This window comes from Callospermophilus lateralis, chromosome 5, assembly GCF_048772815.1.
Source record: "Callospermophilus lateralis isolate mCalLat2 chromosome 5, mCalLat2.hap1, whole genome shotgun sequence".
Lineage (NCBI taxonomy): Eukaryota > Metazoa > Chordata > Mammalia > Rodentia > Sciuridae > Callospermophilus > Callospermophilus lateralis.
In genome coordinates, this window is record NC_135309.1 from 104,872,161 (window position 1) to 104,890,062 (window position 17,902).

At 33.6% G+C, this 17,902-nt stretch overlaps 1 protein-coding gene across 4 annotated transcripts in view; it reads right to left on the reverse strand.

Moving 5' to 3' along the window:
• Scamp1 (secretory carrier membrane protein 1) overlaps window positions 1-17,902 on the reverse strand; it is a 103,979-nt gene that overhangs the window by 20,233 nt on the left and 65,844 nt on the right. The window lies entirely within an intron of this gene.

Consider the following 17,902-nt stretch of genomic DNA (forward strand, 5'->3'; position numbering starts at 1 on the left):
TTTCCTCCTTCTTACTTTACCAGCAGTTTTCTGTCATCATATTTTGCCTATTTCAGAACTCTCTATACATGGATCATATAGTATAACACTCCAGATTCATCCATGCTGTGGCATGTATCAGAAAGTCATTCCTTTTCATTACTTAATAATGTATAAATATGCCACAGTTTATTCATTCACTATCGATGGACATTTAGATTGTTTGCAGTTTTTTACTATTGCAAATAAAGTTATTATGAACATTACTATATAAGAATTCATATAAACATACATTTCTTTCTCTCGTGGGTAATTACCTACAGGTAGAAAGGTAGAGACACAGAAGTGTTCGTTAAATTTCTAAGAAGAAATTGCAATCTGTTTTATCAAGAGGTTGTTCCATTTTACATTTCCGCTGGCAGGGTATGAGTATTCCAGCTCCACATCTTACTAACACTGGGTAATGTCAGTTTTTTTAATGCTAGACATTCCAATGTATGGATAGTAGTATCTTATTTGGTTTTGATTTTTCTAGCAAGTAATTCTGTTAAGCATCTTTGCCTGTCATCTGTGGATCTTCTTTGGTGAACTATTTATTAAAATCTTTTTCTGATGTTTTAACTAAATTATTTTCCCCCTTATTCTTGAATTTTGAGAGTTTTTATAATATAGATTCTATATACACAAGTTCTTTATTATATATATGCTTGGCAAATATTTTCTCCCAGCCATGGCTTTTCAATTTGATGTATGTATGTATGACAAATATCTGTGTTTTTAAAGGGAAGAGTATCTTGAAGAGCAGCTTTTGATAAGTTTTGCCTTTTAAGAATTCCACTTTACTTATTCATTATTTTATGTATCTTGATTTTCTTATTGTATCTAAAAAATCTGTGCAAAAGCCAAGGAAATAATTCTGTTCTCTTCTAGAAGTTTAACTTTTTCAGCTTTAGATTGTAGTCTATACTTTTTTGAATTACTTTTTTTTTGCACAAGGTATTAATTGAAACTCTTTGTTTAATTTAACTTGGTACCAGAAATTGAACCCAGGGTTGCTTAACCACTAAGCCACATCCTCAGTCCTTTTTATAAAATTTATTATGAGTCAGGGTCTCACTAAGTTGGTTAGGGCCTTGCTAAGTAGTTGCGGCTGGTTTTGAACTTCGCTCCTCCTGCCTCAGCCTCCAGAGCCTCTGGGATACAGGTAGGTACCACTGCACCCAGCCGGCATCATTTCTTAATGATGATTTTTCTGTACTGCATTGTTTTTTTATCTTTCTCAAAAATCATTGGTCTATGGTGGATTTATATTCATTTCTGGATGCTTTATTCTGTGCCGTTTTTCTTTGCCTGTCTTTATGTCAATATTACACTATTTTGATTACTGAAACAATCTAAGCTTCAAAGTCTTCAAATTAGGTAGTGTTAGTTTATTGGCTTCATGATTCCTTTTCAGAGTTGTTCTATCTATTTTAAGGCTTTTACATGTTTTACATTTACCTTCTAGAATCACCATGTTTTATTTCCTGAAAAGAGCCTGCTGGAATCTATTTATATTTTCTACATAGATAATCATGGATCTATGAAAAATATAGTTCTTTCTTTCTAATTTGGATACCTTTTATTTCGTTTTCTTGCCCGATTACACTGGCCAGAGCTTACAACACAATATTGAATAGAAGTGGTAATAATAAATGTCTGTTATGGTTTGGATATGTGATGTCCCCCAAAAGCTCATGGGTGAGACAATGCAAGAACAGTCACATAAAAACATGAGTGGATTATGAGAGTCTTAACCTGATCAAAGCACTAATCTCCTGATGGATTAACTGGGTGGTAACAGTAGGCAGGTAAGGTGTGGCTGGAGGAGGGAGATCACTGGGGGTGTTCCATTGGGGTTCATGTTTGATCCCTGGTGAGCAGAATTCTCTCTGCTTCCTATTGCCATACCTTACCACCATGATTTTCTGCCTCACCTCAAGCCCAGAGCTATGGACTGAGGCCCCTTAAACTGTGAGCCAAATCAACTTTTCCTCCTCTATGTTGTCCTTGTCAGGTCTTTTGGTCACAATTCTGACTAAAATTGTTATTTCTGATCCAAGGCAGTTTTTAATAGATGCCTTTTATCAGGTTGAGAAAATCCCTTCTATTCCAAGTTGGCTCAAGAAAGGATGTTGGATTTTGCCATATGCTTTTTGGGCATCAATTAAGATAAACATATGGTTTAAAAACCATGCAATATGGTGAACTGTGGCTAATTAATTTTCTAATATTAAACCAACCTAAAATTCTTGAAAGAAGCTCCACCCACTTGATCATGACATAGTATGTTTTTAATATACTGTGGAGTTAGGTATTAAAATTCAGTTCAGCAACACTTTAAATTCTAAATTTACCCCATTTTCTGTTCATCACAGTGATTATTCGCGGCCCTCAACGCTTCACTTAATTTCAGCATTTACTGTTCATCAAAGAGGAAAACAGAAGTCACTGGAATAAATCCCTGCCCTTTCTTACTTCATAGATAAGGTCCTGCCTGCTTCTCTGTGGAGGGGCAGCGTCCGTCCTCTCAAAGCTAACACTAGCAGAAGAAACCTTTAGCCTGTCCTTCAGGTCATCTGGAGTGCTCCACTTCACCAGTTTCTTATTGTCTGCCCTGATGAGTCTTCACCTCTTCGGTTAGATTCTTCCCTTCAGTGCATACAAAGTTTTTCCATCTTCAAATAGCCCTCCTTTAACCCTGTCTTCCCCCAAAACTTCCACCTCTATCTTCCTCCTTCCCTTCAGTGACAAAAATCTTGAAGGAGCAGTCTACCAATGGTTCCCTCAACCTCCCTCTTACTGGTTTCTTAATCCCCATGTAGCCTGGCTTCTTCTCCACACAGATACCACCAGAAGCACTTCAGAGTCATGAGAAACCCATGAATTTCCAAATCAAATTTCGCAGTCTCTACTTGGTTATGGCTTTCAACACTGAAAATCCTCACTCTTAGCCTCTGGCTTCAGTAATGTTACTCACTTCTATTTCTGTCATTTCTCTGATCTAGACTGTCTCAGTTTTCTTATTTCTGTACCCATTTCCTCTATGTCCAACTGTTTTTACAGAAAAGCACCTGAAGTAATTCTTGCATCTTCTAATGTTTGGGAATCATCTACCACAGGATAAAGTCCAAGTAATAAGACACTATATACTATATACCTCTTCATAAAACATACCTACAATCCCTGTTCTAGCTCCTCTTACCAGAAGAACACATGTCTTGCTATCTCAGTATCTTTATTCTCTTTTCCACCTGGCAAACATGATTCACTTAGGTTCCACCCACACCCAAAGACAGGACAGTCAAGTTTCGCTCCCTAAAGGGAATAAAGCCCAAATTTAGCATTTGAAATTCTCTGTTCCTTCTCCCCAACCTATTTATTAATCATTTACTTCCATAACATGAATTCATAGATATATATATTATTCTTTAGATTAAAATCAAAAACTATCATTTATTTTGTTGTTCAAATTGTTCCAGCTTAAGCCTTTTAAAATCTGTTTAGTATTTGATGATCGGTACTCATCTTGCATTTTCCCTGTTCCTGCTCCACAATGAGCCATTATTTGAAAGAACAAAAGAGCAATTTTAATGGTTTGATAATAATGTTTCCTACATTAGTCATTTAAATCAAATGGTAATTGATAATTCTATCAGTAATATGTTAAGCAAAGTTAGTATTAATTAATGACATGTTCTTCAAGAAAATTGCCAATGAAAACAATAAACAGCAAAACCCACAATATAAAACGCTATTTTTATTAGTACCAAATAGAAACTCCATATGTGCCTCATCTCTCTGGGAAACAAAATATTACTAACTTAATAATTAATTTTTTATTTATTTAGTTTACTGTTTTGAGGAAGTCACTTCTGAAACATTCCTATTTCCCTAATCTTTATCAGTGTATAAAAATATAACTTAATATTTTCTTATTTCTTATTAAATATTTTACTTTTATTATTTGTGTATCAAGAAACCAGAATAGCAAAATTACATAATACATATACTGAAAAGGCTCTTGATTAATTTCTAAAGGCTTAACAATTATTTCAGTTACCCAAAAGCCATCTTTTACTTTCAAATCTACAGATATATTCCAGAAGTTGAAACTGCTTCACTATAACTTTTAGTTAAGAAATCTTTTTTAAAAAATTTTTTTTAGTTCCCAATGGATCTTTATTTTGTTTATTTATATGAGGTGCTGAGAATTGAACCCAGTGCCTCATACATGGTAGACAAGTGCTATACCACTGAGCTATAACAGCAGCCCAAAAAATCTTTTGAAGGATATCAAGTATGTTTTAAAAAATTAAGAAGTCCTACTAAAAGAATATTTCTAAAATATCGCTTCCAAATACAGCTGGCTTCCCTTCCTCTTTGGTATGTACAGTGAGTATACAAAATTATATAGTTAGTATGTGAAACTGATAAATTGGAACCCTCAAAATCTTTGAATCCCATTTTGTCTACTTCTATTGTTCAAGAAGGCTACATAAGCAGCTTACTTCATTCACAACAGTTAAACTTGTGGAACCAACCTAGATGTCCTTCAATAGGTGAATGGATAAAGAAACTGTGGTATAAATACACAATAGAATATTACTCAGCAATAAAAGAGAACAAAATCATGGCATTTGCAGTAAATGGATGGAGTTGGAGAATATCATGATAAGCGAAGTAAGCCAATCCCCAAAAAACAAAAGGCAAATGTTCTCTCTGATAAGTGGATGCTGATCCATAATGGTGGGGGATGGGGGGACGGGAGCGGGGGCACAGGAAGAATGGAGGAACTTCGGGCAAAGGGAAAGTAGGGGAAGGGAGGGGAAAGAAAAAGGGGCAGAAAAGATGGACATCATTACCTTAGGTACATGTATTACTGAACATGTGGTGTGACTCTACATTGTGTACAACCAGAGGAATGAAAAATTGTGCTCCATTAGTGTACAACGAATCAAAATGTATTCTGCTGTCATGTATAACTAATTACAACAAATTTAAAAATAAAAAAATAAATAAAATTGTAGAACACTCAAAAAAGAAATAGAAGAAGACAATAGAGGTGAAAAGACCTCCCACATGCATGAGTTGGCAGAATTAATATAGTTAAAGTGGCCATATTACCAAAAGCAATCCAAAGATTCAATGCAATCCCTGTCAAATTACCAAGAACATTCTTCTCAGAATTAGGGAAAAAAAAAACTGTCCTTAAGTTAATATGGAAGATTAAAAGACTCAGAATAGCCAAAAAATGAAAAGAAGAAGAAGCCTATATGAGTTTCTTCTATTTAGTTCTGTGATACTGGAGATCAAACCCAGGGCCTCCACTAAACTATACCCCCACCCATAAATAACTTTTTTAACAGACTCTGTTTATGTTATTTGTCTAACAAACATCTTTCCTGAACAAGGAAACAGTAAAATTCATTCCATTGTACAGTGACCATGCTAATATGAATACTATCCCCAGCACTGCAAAAAAAAAAAAAAAAAAAAAAAAAAAAAAAAACTTCAAAGTTCTCTAAAATACAAAACTGTGTTCCAGCACTTACTTAACTACATGGACTCATTTTCAAGAAGAACAAAATCTTCCTCTGATATGTCCAAATTATTGCAAATGCAAAATCAGAAAAACTTTGAAAAGGTTGCCTCATTTTCTAACTAGACAAGCAATCATTGGAAATATAACTCTTTATAAATCAAAATGATACCTAAAAAGTGAATCTGACTCTTGTGAAAAAAAATTCTGCAATGTGGGATTGCAATTCCCCAACAAATCTAAAACTTATTAAGGAGTGACATGCAAAAACCTGAGTTAGTCACACTGCTAAAAAGCATATTAACTATAATTCCCAATATACTGAACTCTGTATAATGTAGGAAACTCTGTAAAGTGTAGATTAACAAGCCAAAGCAATGCAATCATCACAGGAGCATAATGTTCATTCAAGATACATAAGGGAAAGGTAAGTCTAGGTGAGGAACTCTGAAACAGAGTCTGTAGACACCCAGGAGGTCTGTATCTGAACCAGGATCAGAAAGGGACCAGAAGAAAAATCATAATTAGGGATAGAAGGACTTCTACTGGCCTTCATCACCAAAAGCAATGGGTCTTACATACAGGAAGAGATTAGGAAGCCAACTGTTTAAGTAGTATAGCTTGTACTTAGTATTTTGTTGTTGTTGTTGTTGCTGCTGCACCCTAGGGATCCAATCCAGGGCCTTGCACATGCTAGGGAAGTGCTCTACCACCGAGCTATACCCTCAGACTCCTTTAATCATTTCAAATCACAGAGGGAAGAAAGTAAAGACACAGAACAACAATATAAATTGATTAAAGCTAAGTGCTTTAAATTGTAATCTGCCTCAGTATACAATGAAGTATTTGTGGTACCATGAATATTCATTCTTAATAAATCCACCTAAGTAATATATTTCCTGGTCTGAATGAATTAATGAACGAATAAAACTTCCTATTACTTACATCCTGGCTTTTTCAGGTCAAAGCCTATTAGAAAACTGAATTTTAAATAAACCAGTGGTTTTTGGTTTAATGTGTTCTGCCACGTTGTAGCATAGGCTTACAGAAAATTTCTTCCTTAAATTATCATAATAAATCTCAAAAAATAGATTTATATGTTCTTGTAAAGTTTATTTCACAAACCAAAACAATATCAGAGATAGTAATTATAACTACAGTTTGGGGGAGCCGGGAGAGACAAAGTATTTCATGATTTTAAAAGAACTAACATACTTCATACATTAACTTACAGTTAACTAAAATACTATGGCCTGTGCTTTGGGCAACTCAACATAGTGGTTAAGAGAATCCAGTTTCAGTGAGTGATAGTAGGTTTGAATCCAACGCACTTAAAACTCTAACTTCAGGCAAAATGCCCAAGGTGTTTCCATTTACAAAATGGGATGACAGTAGAACCTAATTTTGTTCCAATAAAGTGATATATGTAAAGATGCATACATATCACATAGGAAACAACTAATAATTGTTCCTTGTTAGTACCACTAAATACACTACTATGATCCTGCACCAAAATAAACTGTTTTGCTCCCAGAAGTGAGATTAAGCTGCTGAAAAGATCTTGAAACTTTCTGGAACATGGACAATTTAATGACTACTACTAGTACCAAACAACATATGAAGTCTTTAATGAGGCAAAGGTATTAGAATAAAAAGAAATCTACGAGGTACAGCTGCTTTACTTGTCTTAGTCACTTGGAATCTTGGAATCCAAGATTGATTGATTAAATCAGCCCTACTTTCCCTCTAATAACTGCTGAAATCAGTTCATTCTATAGAATAGGGAGTCCAGAAACAGACTTAAAAAGGTAGTACCATGAACCCCACAAATCATGCAAAACTATCTGCAAAATGTGTGTGTTTTTAAGGAAGAGGGTTCAAAGATTTAAGATTTTATAATAGAATCTATGGCTTTAAAACTATTAAGAACCACTCACTACCTGAGCCCAGATAAAAACAGGAGGATGGAAGGATCCTGAACTCTATCTTCTTCCCATCTGTGTTCTGCCAAAAGCAGGGAGGCATGACACAATTTTCAACCCACACCTGGGCTCAAGCTCCAGATCCTCTATACTTGATATTTTACAAAAATAGGTAACCTGTTTTGAGCCTTATGTGCCAGGGACCTCAATAAACACAAGCATTATCCCTTCAGTCCTTACAACACCCCCATGAAGCAGGAACTCGTATCAATTCCATTTGACTCCTTTTAGAGAGATGAAATAATCCCAAAACACAGCTGCTAACAAAAACAGTATAGATGACTTGTCTGCCTGTCTGTAGCTAATGTCCTTAACCATCTGATAAAATTACCTCTAAGACACTATTGTAATTCATTCCATTTTCTACAAGATTAGAATTATCAATCAGTGGAACATCACTGTCTAAAAAAATTAACCCCATTTGCTTAATGTAGTATATATCATATATAAAGGGATATGACAAAATTTCTTTTCATATGCAGTGATTTATATTGTTGAAAATTCTCTTTTAGAGTCATGGAAGACAAAATAGACAAAACAATATTTGCAGTTAATGGGGGGCAAAAAAAGACTAACTGGCCATGATGGCACATCCTGTAGTTTTAGAAATTCAGAAGACTGAGGCAGGAGAATCACATGTTGGAGACCAGCCTCAGTAACTCAGTGAAACCCTGTTTTAAAAAATAAAAAGGGCTGGGGCTGGGATTGTAGCTCAGTGGTAGAGCACTTGCCTGGCATATGTGAGGAACTGGGTTCGATCCTCAGCACTGCATATAAATAAATAAATTAAATTAAAGGTCCATTGATAACTGAGCAAAATATTTTTAAAAAAATTTTTATTAAAAAAACATAAAGGGCTGAGGATGTAGCTTGGTGTCAGAGCACACTCCTCCCATCCCCAGTCCCTGCACACTGGGTTTCAATTCCCAGTATCACTAAATAAATACATAAAAACTAAAATAAAGACTGAAATATCACTAAACTACTACTTGATATAGGCAAAGATTTTCTTGATACAACTAAAATCTCATGATTTCATTACCAGTCAATGTAGAAAGCATAAATAGCTACAATAAGCCAGTACCCAACCATTTTAATTAACCTTGAACAACAAAACTAATAATTTAAAGGAAAACAGAAGTCAAAATTGGTGAGCTCCTGTGTCAAAATGAAACTATTTTCAGGATATTACATTGGGTATGCTCTTATAAAACAGAAAGCTCAAAACATTTTTCCACAAATATGCCATTTATTTCAACAAAGAACACTAAACAGAGTTTGGGTTTTGAACCATCTAGAATATTAAATCTAGAAGCTATTCAAAGCGTCTTTTTTTTTTCTTATGTCACAAAAGACAATTTACTATCAATCCTCTTACTTTATCATCCTATCATACTTTCACTAAAAGTTCCCTATTTAATCATCTATGCTGCAATATCCCTAAACTCTTCCTGTTAAGTGTGAACATATCCTCAAATTCTAAATAAACTATTTTATAAACTTACTGTGGGTCAAGTTAGTAAATATGTATTACCTCTTAAAGTAAAATGTCCTAGAGAAAAACAATGTGCCTTATTGCCCAAAACAAGTTAACTTTCATTGAATAAACTAAAACTTGAACTTAAAATCTAGAATTAACTCATCAAAAAAAAGTTTTTAAACTAATCTTATGTGCCCAACATTGTTTTTTTTTTTTTTTTTAAATTATAGATAAAGATGGGAGACAGGGAGGGAGGAGGGAAGTGTTGGGGAGTGATACTGGCCAAATTATATTGTTCTACTGTGTGTATGTGTGAATATATAACAACTCACATGATTGTGTACTACTCTAATGCACCAATAAAAAATGTGGGGAACAAAAGAGATAAGAAAATTAAATAAGGAAAAAAGGAAAACCAAAATGCTTTTAAAACTTCTTTAAGTTAAAAAAAAAAAAAAAAAAAAAAAAAAAAAACAGGGGCAGGGGCACTGATAAGAGTGAAACACCACATTCCAGAGACATGTCTCTAAAGCTGAGGCAGAACCAGAATGAGAACTTCCTTCTCTCCTCAACTCCCTCCACCTCCACCAGGGTGAAAAGTTAGAAAGTAACAAGCAGCAGCAGGTACTCTAGAGGGAGAAAGAAAATGTAAAATAAGACCCATAGGCACAAAGGGGAGACGGAGTTAGCGGAGCAGACATTTAAAGAAAAAAAAAAAAAAAGGCTCTGGAAAACCAAGCCTCACCTTAAACATGAATAACACCAAAGGACTCTGAAGTCTGTGGTGTACTGGGGGCAACCATGGCAACCAAATACCCAAACTCAGATCAATTCCTGACTGTACTGCTTGAAACCTATTCAGCCACCCACACACATTACTACAAGCCTAGCCCAAGGGAAAAGGCACAGCCATTTCTAAGCATGACTCTTATTTATCTCAGTCTATTGTTTTCAATAGATGTCCAGCTTTTCAATAAGAAATCACCAGGCATAAAAAGAAACAAGGGAAAAAATATCTTTGAGAGACAAAACAATCAAGAAAAAAAGACATATAAAAGTTGTTGAAATGGCACAAATAAAGGCCAATGTAAAATTCATTTTTCTTTGTTTTTAATTCTAGAAACAACTGACCAACTAAAGTAAAAGCAGCAGCAATGTACTGTGTATTTTGGAATATACAAAAATACAGAACAAAACTGCACCAAGGCTTTAGGGAATAAGCAAAATTATCTTGTTGTGGGGTAGCTGACAATCTACATGAAAGAGAATACTATATGAATATAGACCATGATTAAAGATGTATATTATAAACATGAGGGGATCACTGAAAAAAAAAAGGAGATTTGAACAGGAATATATAATGAAGAAATACAGAAGAAAACAGAATCATTAACAACTTATTAATCCAAAGGAAAGCAAAAGGATGAAAGAGTAGTTGTTTGTTTCTTTCAAATATAAAACAGTTAATAAAACTGCAGATTTTAATCCAATCTGATTGTTAACTATACTAAATGAAATGGCATAAACACACTGCAGATAAGTCAAAATGCACTTAATATCCTAACCTACAAAACTGCATAGCTTAGCAACACAATACACTGTATTGGTTATTTACACTCATGATCATATACATGGCTGGCTAGGAGCTGTGGCCCTTTGAGCTGCCCAGTATCACAAAATAATATTGCATCACATTTCACTACTTCAGAAAAGATCAAAATTCAAAATACACTTTCTCCTAAATGCATACCGGGGCTGTCAGTAATCAAATCAGATTGCCAACTTGGAGGCAAAAGACCCAAATATGCCAACCCAAAGGAGTTACTTTCTAATAGATACCTAGATGAGTTAAAAGCAAAAAGACAGAAAAAAAGTTAAAGTATGCAAAGATGAATCAAAAGAAAGCTGGAGATGCTGTAGCAATATCAGATAAAATAGATTCCAGAAAAAAGCATTATCACCAAGAATAGAGAGGTATATTACATAACCAACAGCGGAATACCCATTCTTTCAAGTGTACACAGAAGATTTAGTTTCAGAGTTTTAAAATTCCTAAGCCTGCTGTCTACATGGTTTCTTATATCTGCTTCTGCACTCAATCTGTTGTATTATTATTTTGGTTGAGAATAAAAAAAGCATATTCCCAAATAAAAATAATTAGAAAAGGGGAGTGGTAAGCTCCCTGAAGGAAAGACCCCAAGGGTCCTTAGATCACACTTAGAAAAAGTATTATGAAATAACCTGCATACAAAGTTAACAGATCACTTTTCTTCTCTGCATTGCCAACATTGTGCTAGCACAAAACTTTGTAGTAAACACTAACATCTTTGGTTAAGTAACTGTTTGAGAGGTAAACATCACTAGTAAATTGTCTAAAGCTAAACTTTAGAAGAAATACCTGAATCCACTGGAAAAAAATGTAAATGTAATAAAGTTGGAAGGAACACAGAGCTCTCAATTTCTAATTTGAAGGGATGGGTTAAAACTCAGCTCCTGATGATCTCCTCAAAAGACTGTAAAGATCTTGGTATGGTGGCACATGCCTATAATCCTAGGAACTCTGGAGGCTGAGGCAGGAGAATCTCAAGTTCAAAGCCAGCTCAGCAATTTAGTGAGGCCCAAAGCAACTGAGGCCCTAAGCAACTTACAGAGACTCTGTCTCAAAATAAAAATAAAATAAAATAAAAAGGGCTGGGGATGTGGCTCAGTGGTTAAGCACACTAAAAAAAAAGTTATAAAGATTAAACAATATAAAGTATTGAACATGATTTATAGTGACTTACAGACTCTAAAACACTATATATTCATATACACACAAGAGAATACAAGCACTAGATTCTTCTTGCAGGGAGAGAAAGAACATTATTTTTCCTTAGAAAGAGTTTAAGATTTCATTTTGCAATCCAAAAGAAAAATTATCTTTTTTTCTGGTCATACAAACAGAGGGTATAAAATATTTAATGAAATGGTGTTTTGTAATTTACTACGTCCAAAGACTTTCTAATTTAGACTGAAGAATGAAACTTTATTCTAGAACTTTGAATATGTTTTATGTTTATATTCAAAAATTACTTTTTAAAAATTTTTTTTAGTTGTAGTTGGACACAATACTTTATTTATTTATTTATTTATATTTATTTATTTATTTTTTTGGTGGTGCTGAGGATTGAACTCAGGGCCTCACGTATGCTAGGCAAGTGCTCTACCGCTGAGCCACAATCCCAGCCCAGTAAGTACTTTCATGGAAAAAATTAAATTGATTTTTTGGTTTGAACTGCTTTTCAAGAAAAAATGGTATTATTGTTCATTTATATTTAGTTTCCAATGTCCATTAACAAAACAACAAAACAGTCCAATTTTAAAATGCCAAATATTACCATTGGTATGAAGTATGTTTTAAAGAAACAAATGCTTTCTACTGCCCAGAGACAGCTTGTCTTACCTGGATCTCCACTGAAACATAATAGATTTAACAAGTTTAATTCTACTTTCTCTACCACAAAACACTAAGTAATTTGGTTTCTCTTTCTTTCTTTTTAGAGGGGAGAGGGGTTTAAAAAAAACTACAGCAGCCCCTACCATACATGAGGCACTGGCTTCCACCCCAGGGCTACCAAAAAAAAAAAAAAGTTGTTTTTTAAACAAACAAGAAACCAAACAACCATAAGGACAAGAGGGAAGAGGACAGCAACAGAATTTTGTAAACTGCAAAGGAGCTGAATTTATAATTGATTCAACAACAAAAACTAAAACCCAAGTCAGCAATGGAGAAAATGAAGAACTAAACTTAAATTCCCTAACCTTAGAAACTCCTTAAACCTTAGAACAGCTCAAAAAGCTAGATAGACACACCAACTATTTTGTAAGGCAAAGGCAGGCATAGGTAAAAACAAGAAGATGAGCTGAAAGACTGTAAGAAGCAGTTTGACCCCCAGATCCTTCCCTCTGCCCTCTTCTTATAAGATTGGTTCAGTTTATTCAGAAAGTACACAACCAAAGGGATTCTTAAAAACAGGGCATCAGAACAAGCCATGCACAAGCACACTGAAAAACAGAGAAATTAAGTGAACATTCATACTATGAATATTTAGATGATTCCCAGTCTTCTGCCTTGATGCTAACCTCCAAGAAAACCGGCAGCTAAATTAATTCCATGTGGGGGAGTAGAAAACATCAATCAGAAACATTTGCTTCTCAGAAAAATAAACCACTACAACACATAAGACCTAGTCACACAGGGAACACACTGATGAAGGGATCCCGCAATATTAACCCACTTATTGAAGGTCAGTTGAAGGTCCTACCCATATGCAAAAAACTCTATTTGTTTCTCAGTGTGGATGATTTTTTTTTTTTTTTCTTTTTGGTAGTGCTGGGGATTGAACCCAGGGCTGCTAGGGAATCTCAGGTCATATTTCAATAATAGATTTTTTTAAAAAATCATGTGTGCAATATTTGAGTCAATTCTACACGGTAGTTTAGAATTCCAGTCCCCCTTACAGCTCTTCCACCCCAACTGCCATTCCCCAGTTATAAAATCTTAAAAATTTTTTGATGGTTTTAAATTTTGATTTAAAATTTAATTGATTTAAATTTTAATTGATGATTTTGATATTGACCTCCACATCTCTGAGTAGCATACTTATCCTGCTACTGCTTGATTTTCCATTTGAACATTAACTAGTAACTTACTATTATAGAAGAGAAAAATTTGGCTTTTATTTATATTCTTCCCCACTTCAACCTCTATTTTGCACATGGATACTTGCCGTTTTCCTCATCTTCCCAAAAGTCTGATCAGCATAGTTTTGGTTAGGTTAACATAACTGCTTTCTTATTATGACTATGTCATATTATTCACAGCTGAGATAGGAAGGATCCTATATAACCAGCTTTCCTATCCTGCATAACCATTTAAAGTTCTCCACAGTTGGCAACTGTCTTTTGTTGATTTTTTATATATACCTATCATTAACTGACCACTATTCACTCCTTAATTTGTATCAATCTCTTCTTAACACATTCAAATTAATTTAGAATTCTACCAATTTCATCTTTCTGAAGTTGTTTCTCTTCAAACCCTCTGACCTGCTCACATCTGAACTGCTGGAGTCCTAGACTGGCTTCCCATTTGCCATCTATTATCCTGAGAATGAAGGGGACCTCTCTATTAGGTTAGAATTCCTATTTCTGAATCCTGTGTTTTTCTTTCTCTTGGTTTATTTCCTCATTTTGAGCTACTCCAGTAGTTTCCTAAGACATAATACAGGAAAGATAAACTTTTCAAAATCTACAATATCCTTACCATTACTCTTAATTTGATAGTTTGAGTATCAAATTTTAGGTAAGAATTTATATTTCCTTTGGACTGAAAGCACTATTCCATTGTGTTTCACCTTAGTGTTGCTATTAAAAAGACTGATATCATTCTGATGCTTGGAAATTTCCAATTAAATAGGAAAAAAATTAATTTCCAATTAAATAGGAAAAAAAACAAAAGAATGGAAAATACAAGAAAAATAAGAACATTAAATTTCCCAAGAGTCCCAAATCTTACTAATGGTAATTTAATAAAAATGAATGGAAAGAAACCAGAAAGTAATAATCAAAGAAATGAAACAATTTTCCCAGAGCTTAAGGACCTAAGTCCAGAGACTGCTCCAGTTTCTTACAAAATTGCCTGATCATATCCACAGACTCAGAAAGCATCTGGAAATATCAACATCATTCATAATAAACGTTTTCAACAAACTGGATATAGAAGGGGTATCTACCAAAAAAAAAAAAATCTACAGCTAACATCATAATTAATGGTGAATTTTCCCATTAATATCAGGAAGAAGATATGTATATCTTCACTTCATTTTTCACTTCTTTTCTTACTATTCTAAAAACTGTCCTCCGTTTTATAAAGCAAAAGGAAGAAGGAAAGTAGATTAATTAAAGATCATCAGTTTGGAAGGAAAAAACAAAGTTTTTAATTTACAGATGACATTACCTATACATCAAAAATCCCAAGGAATCTGAGCACATATGTGCACACACAAAAACTACTAAAATTAATTGAGTTTAGCAAAATGGAAGGACCCAAGATAAATATACCAAAGACAAATTGTATTTCTTACTACTAACAACAAACAATCCAAAGAGGAATTAAGAAAATAACTACACCCAAAATAATATAAAAATGAAGTACTTAGGAATAAACAAATGGAACATAAAATTTGTACAACTGAAGAAAAATAGCTAAATAAATAAATATCATAAATATCTAAATAAATGAAGAAATCCATATTCATGGATAATAAAGTTATTGTTAAGTGTATATTCTCCCCAAATTGACCTACAAATTTGCCTTAATCACTATCAAAATCACAGCAGGATTTTTTTTTAGAGAAATGAACAGGTTGATTCTAAAATTTAAACAACATGCAAAGGGACTTGAACAGTCAAAACTATTATGAAAACAAAGAAAGGTAAAAGACAGACTTACCATGAAGCAACATTAATCAAGGCAGCATATTGTTCAATCGATGAAAATAGTACCCCAAAATATATCCTTATATTTATGATTAATAGATTTTCAACAAAGGTATACAAATGAGTCAATGAGGAAAATCCATAAGCAGACACATCCATATATGGGGGCAAGTGATTTTTCAATAAATGGACAAAAGTAACTTAAGATTATCTCTTTTAATACACAGCATTAGGATATGTGGATATTCACAACAGAGAGATGAATTTAGACACAATGTAAACACAAGTTAACCCTCACAAGCAATAAATAAAATGAATTCAAGATGTATAACAGACTAAATATAAGAGATAAAATTATAAACATCCAGAGGTAAATCATAGCAGACATGGTGGTACACACCTGTAGTCCTCAGTTACTCACAAGGCTGAGGCAGGAGAACTACTTGAGTCCAGTAGATGGAGGCCAGCCTGAACAACATAGCAAGACCCAAAGCTAAAGGAAAAAAAGAATCTATGCAAACTATCCTTAGTCATGACACTAACAAAACAAGACTTTTTTTAAAAAAAGATAAGTTATACTACATTAAAATTGAACATTTTCATGTTTTCTAGGGCACAATTAAGAAGCCATAGACTAGGGGCTGGGGTTGTAGCTCAGTGGTAGAGCGGTTGCCTCACATGCATGAGGCCCTGGGTTCAATCCTCAGCACCACATAAAAATAAATAAATAAAATAAACATATTATGTCCATCTTACAACTAGAAAATAACAAAAAAAAATTTAAAAAGCCAAAGACTAGGAAAAATATGTGTAAATCATAAAAAGAACTTGTATCCAAAATATATAACTCTTAATTACAAAATACTAACCGAATATAAAACTTTAAAGTAAAAAGCCAATAATCTAATTAAAAAACAAAAAACAGATATTTCACCAAAGATGACACAAGTGTGGACAATAAGCGTAAACAAAGATACTCAACATCATAAGTAACTAGGGATATGCAAATTAGAACTACAATGTGATACTACCACACCTCCACTAAATGGCCATAATCAAAAAGACAAAAAGTGTTAGTGAGGATGTAGAGAAATTGAAAGCTTCAGACATTTCTGGTGAGAATATAATATAGTATAGAGCCAGAGATTAAAATTGCAACACAAATCTTGAGTTGCAACTCAGTTTTTGTCTGCTAGAAAATGAGCAAGGCAACAGATGAACTTTCTAAAACAAATTATCATCATCAGAATGCCTCTAGGATTTTTTACTCACAGTTTCCAGATTTAATAAAGACTTTTCAAGTATGCTAAGAGATAGCAACATTTGACTGAAAACAGAGACAAAAAAATAGGCAGTACAGCAGACCCACAGAGAGATCTTGATAATCAAGTGTGTATACAAAGACATTTTTTTGCCTACGAGAGATACAAAAGCAATATTTAAAGAAATAATGTCAATCATTTTCCAAATTGTTTTAAAAAATTATTCATAAATTAAAGAATCTCCACTAACTCCAAAAAGTATGAAAATATAAAGAAAAATCACTGAAAACCACAGGCAGAAAATATTTAAAATAGCATAAAGTGAAAGACATTTCCTTTAAAGAGCATAAGTAAGGCTTACAACTGACTTCTCAACTGAAACAATGAAAGGTGAAAAACAATGAATAGAATGCTTCAAGTGCTATAAGGAATTCACTGCCACAAAGAATTTATACCATTAAACTTAAAAAATAAGCAGAAAATGACAATATTTTCAACCAAATAAAAACTGATGGAATTCAATGCCAGCAGATCTGCACCAAAATAAATAAGAGAAACAGATGAAAAATATATAAAAATTGAATACAACTTTATTAATCTGAAAGAAGAAAAGAAAATGAATATAAAAGATTTATATAGTAAGGAATAGACATGACATAAATAGTAAGTAGATTTAAATCCATGTGTATATTTGTAATTACATTAAATATAGTAAAAATTCAATTAAAAGAGTAGATTATCAGACTAGAATTATTAAAGTTCATTTTTATTTAGCTTTACAATGAACACCTCATTATAAATTATACTTCCTCTTTGCTCAAAATGGAGCACAAGAGGAGAGTGGACTAAAAGAAGCAAAACATAATGCACAGCAACCACAATCCACTTGTCAAAAGTAAATGATAAAACGTGAAAAATTCCAGCTACCATTTGTTGATCTTCTTGAATGAAAAACATTTTGCATACATTATCCCTAATCTTCTTAGCAACTCTGCAGATATTATACCATTTCCACTAACAAATTGAGGTTCTGAAAGGTTTCATACATTTGACCATAATAACACAGAATGCAGATTTTGAAGTGGGGAAGCCAGGATTCTAAATCTTTCTCAGTCTGTTTCCAGTAGTTATGCTTTTT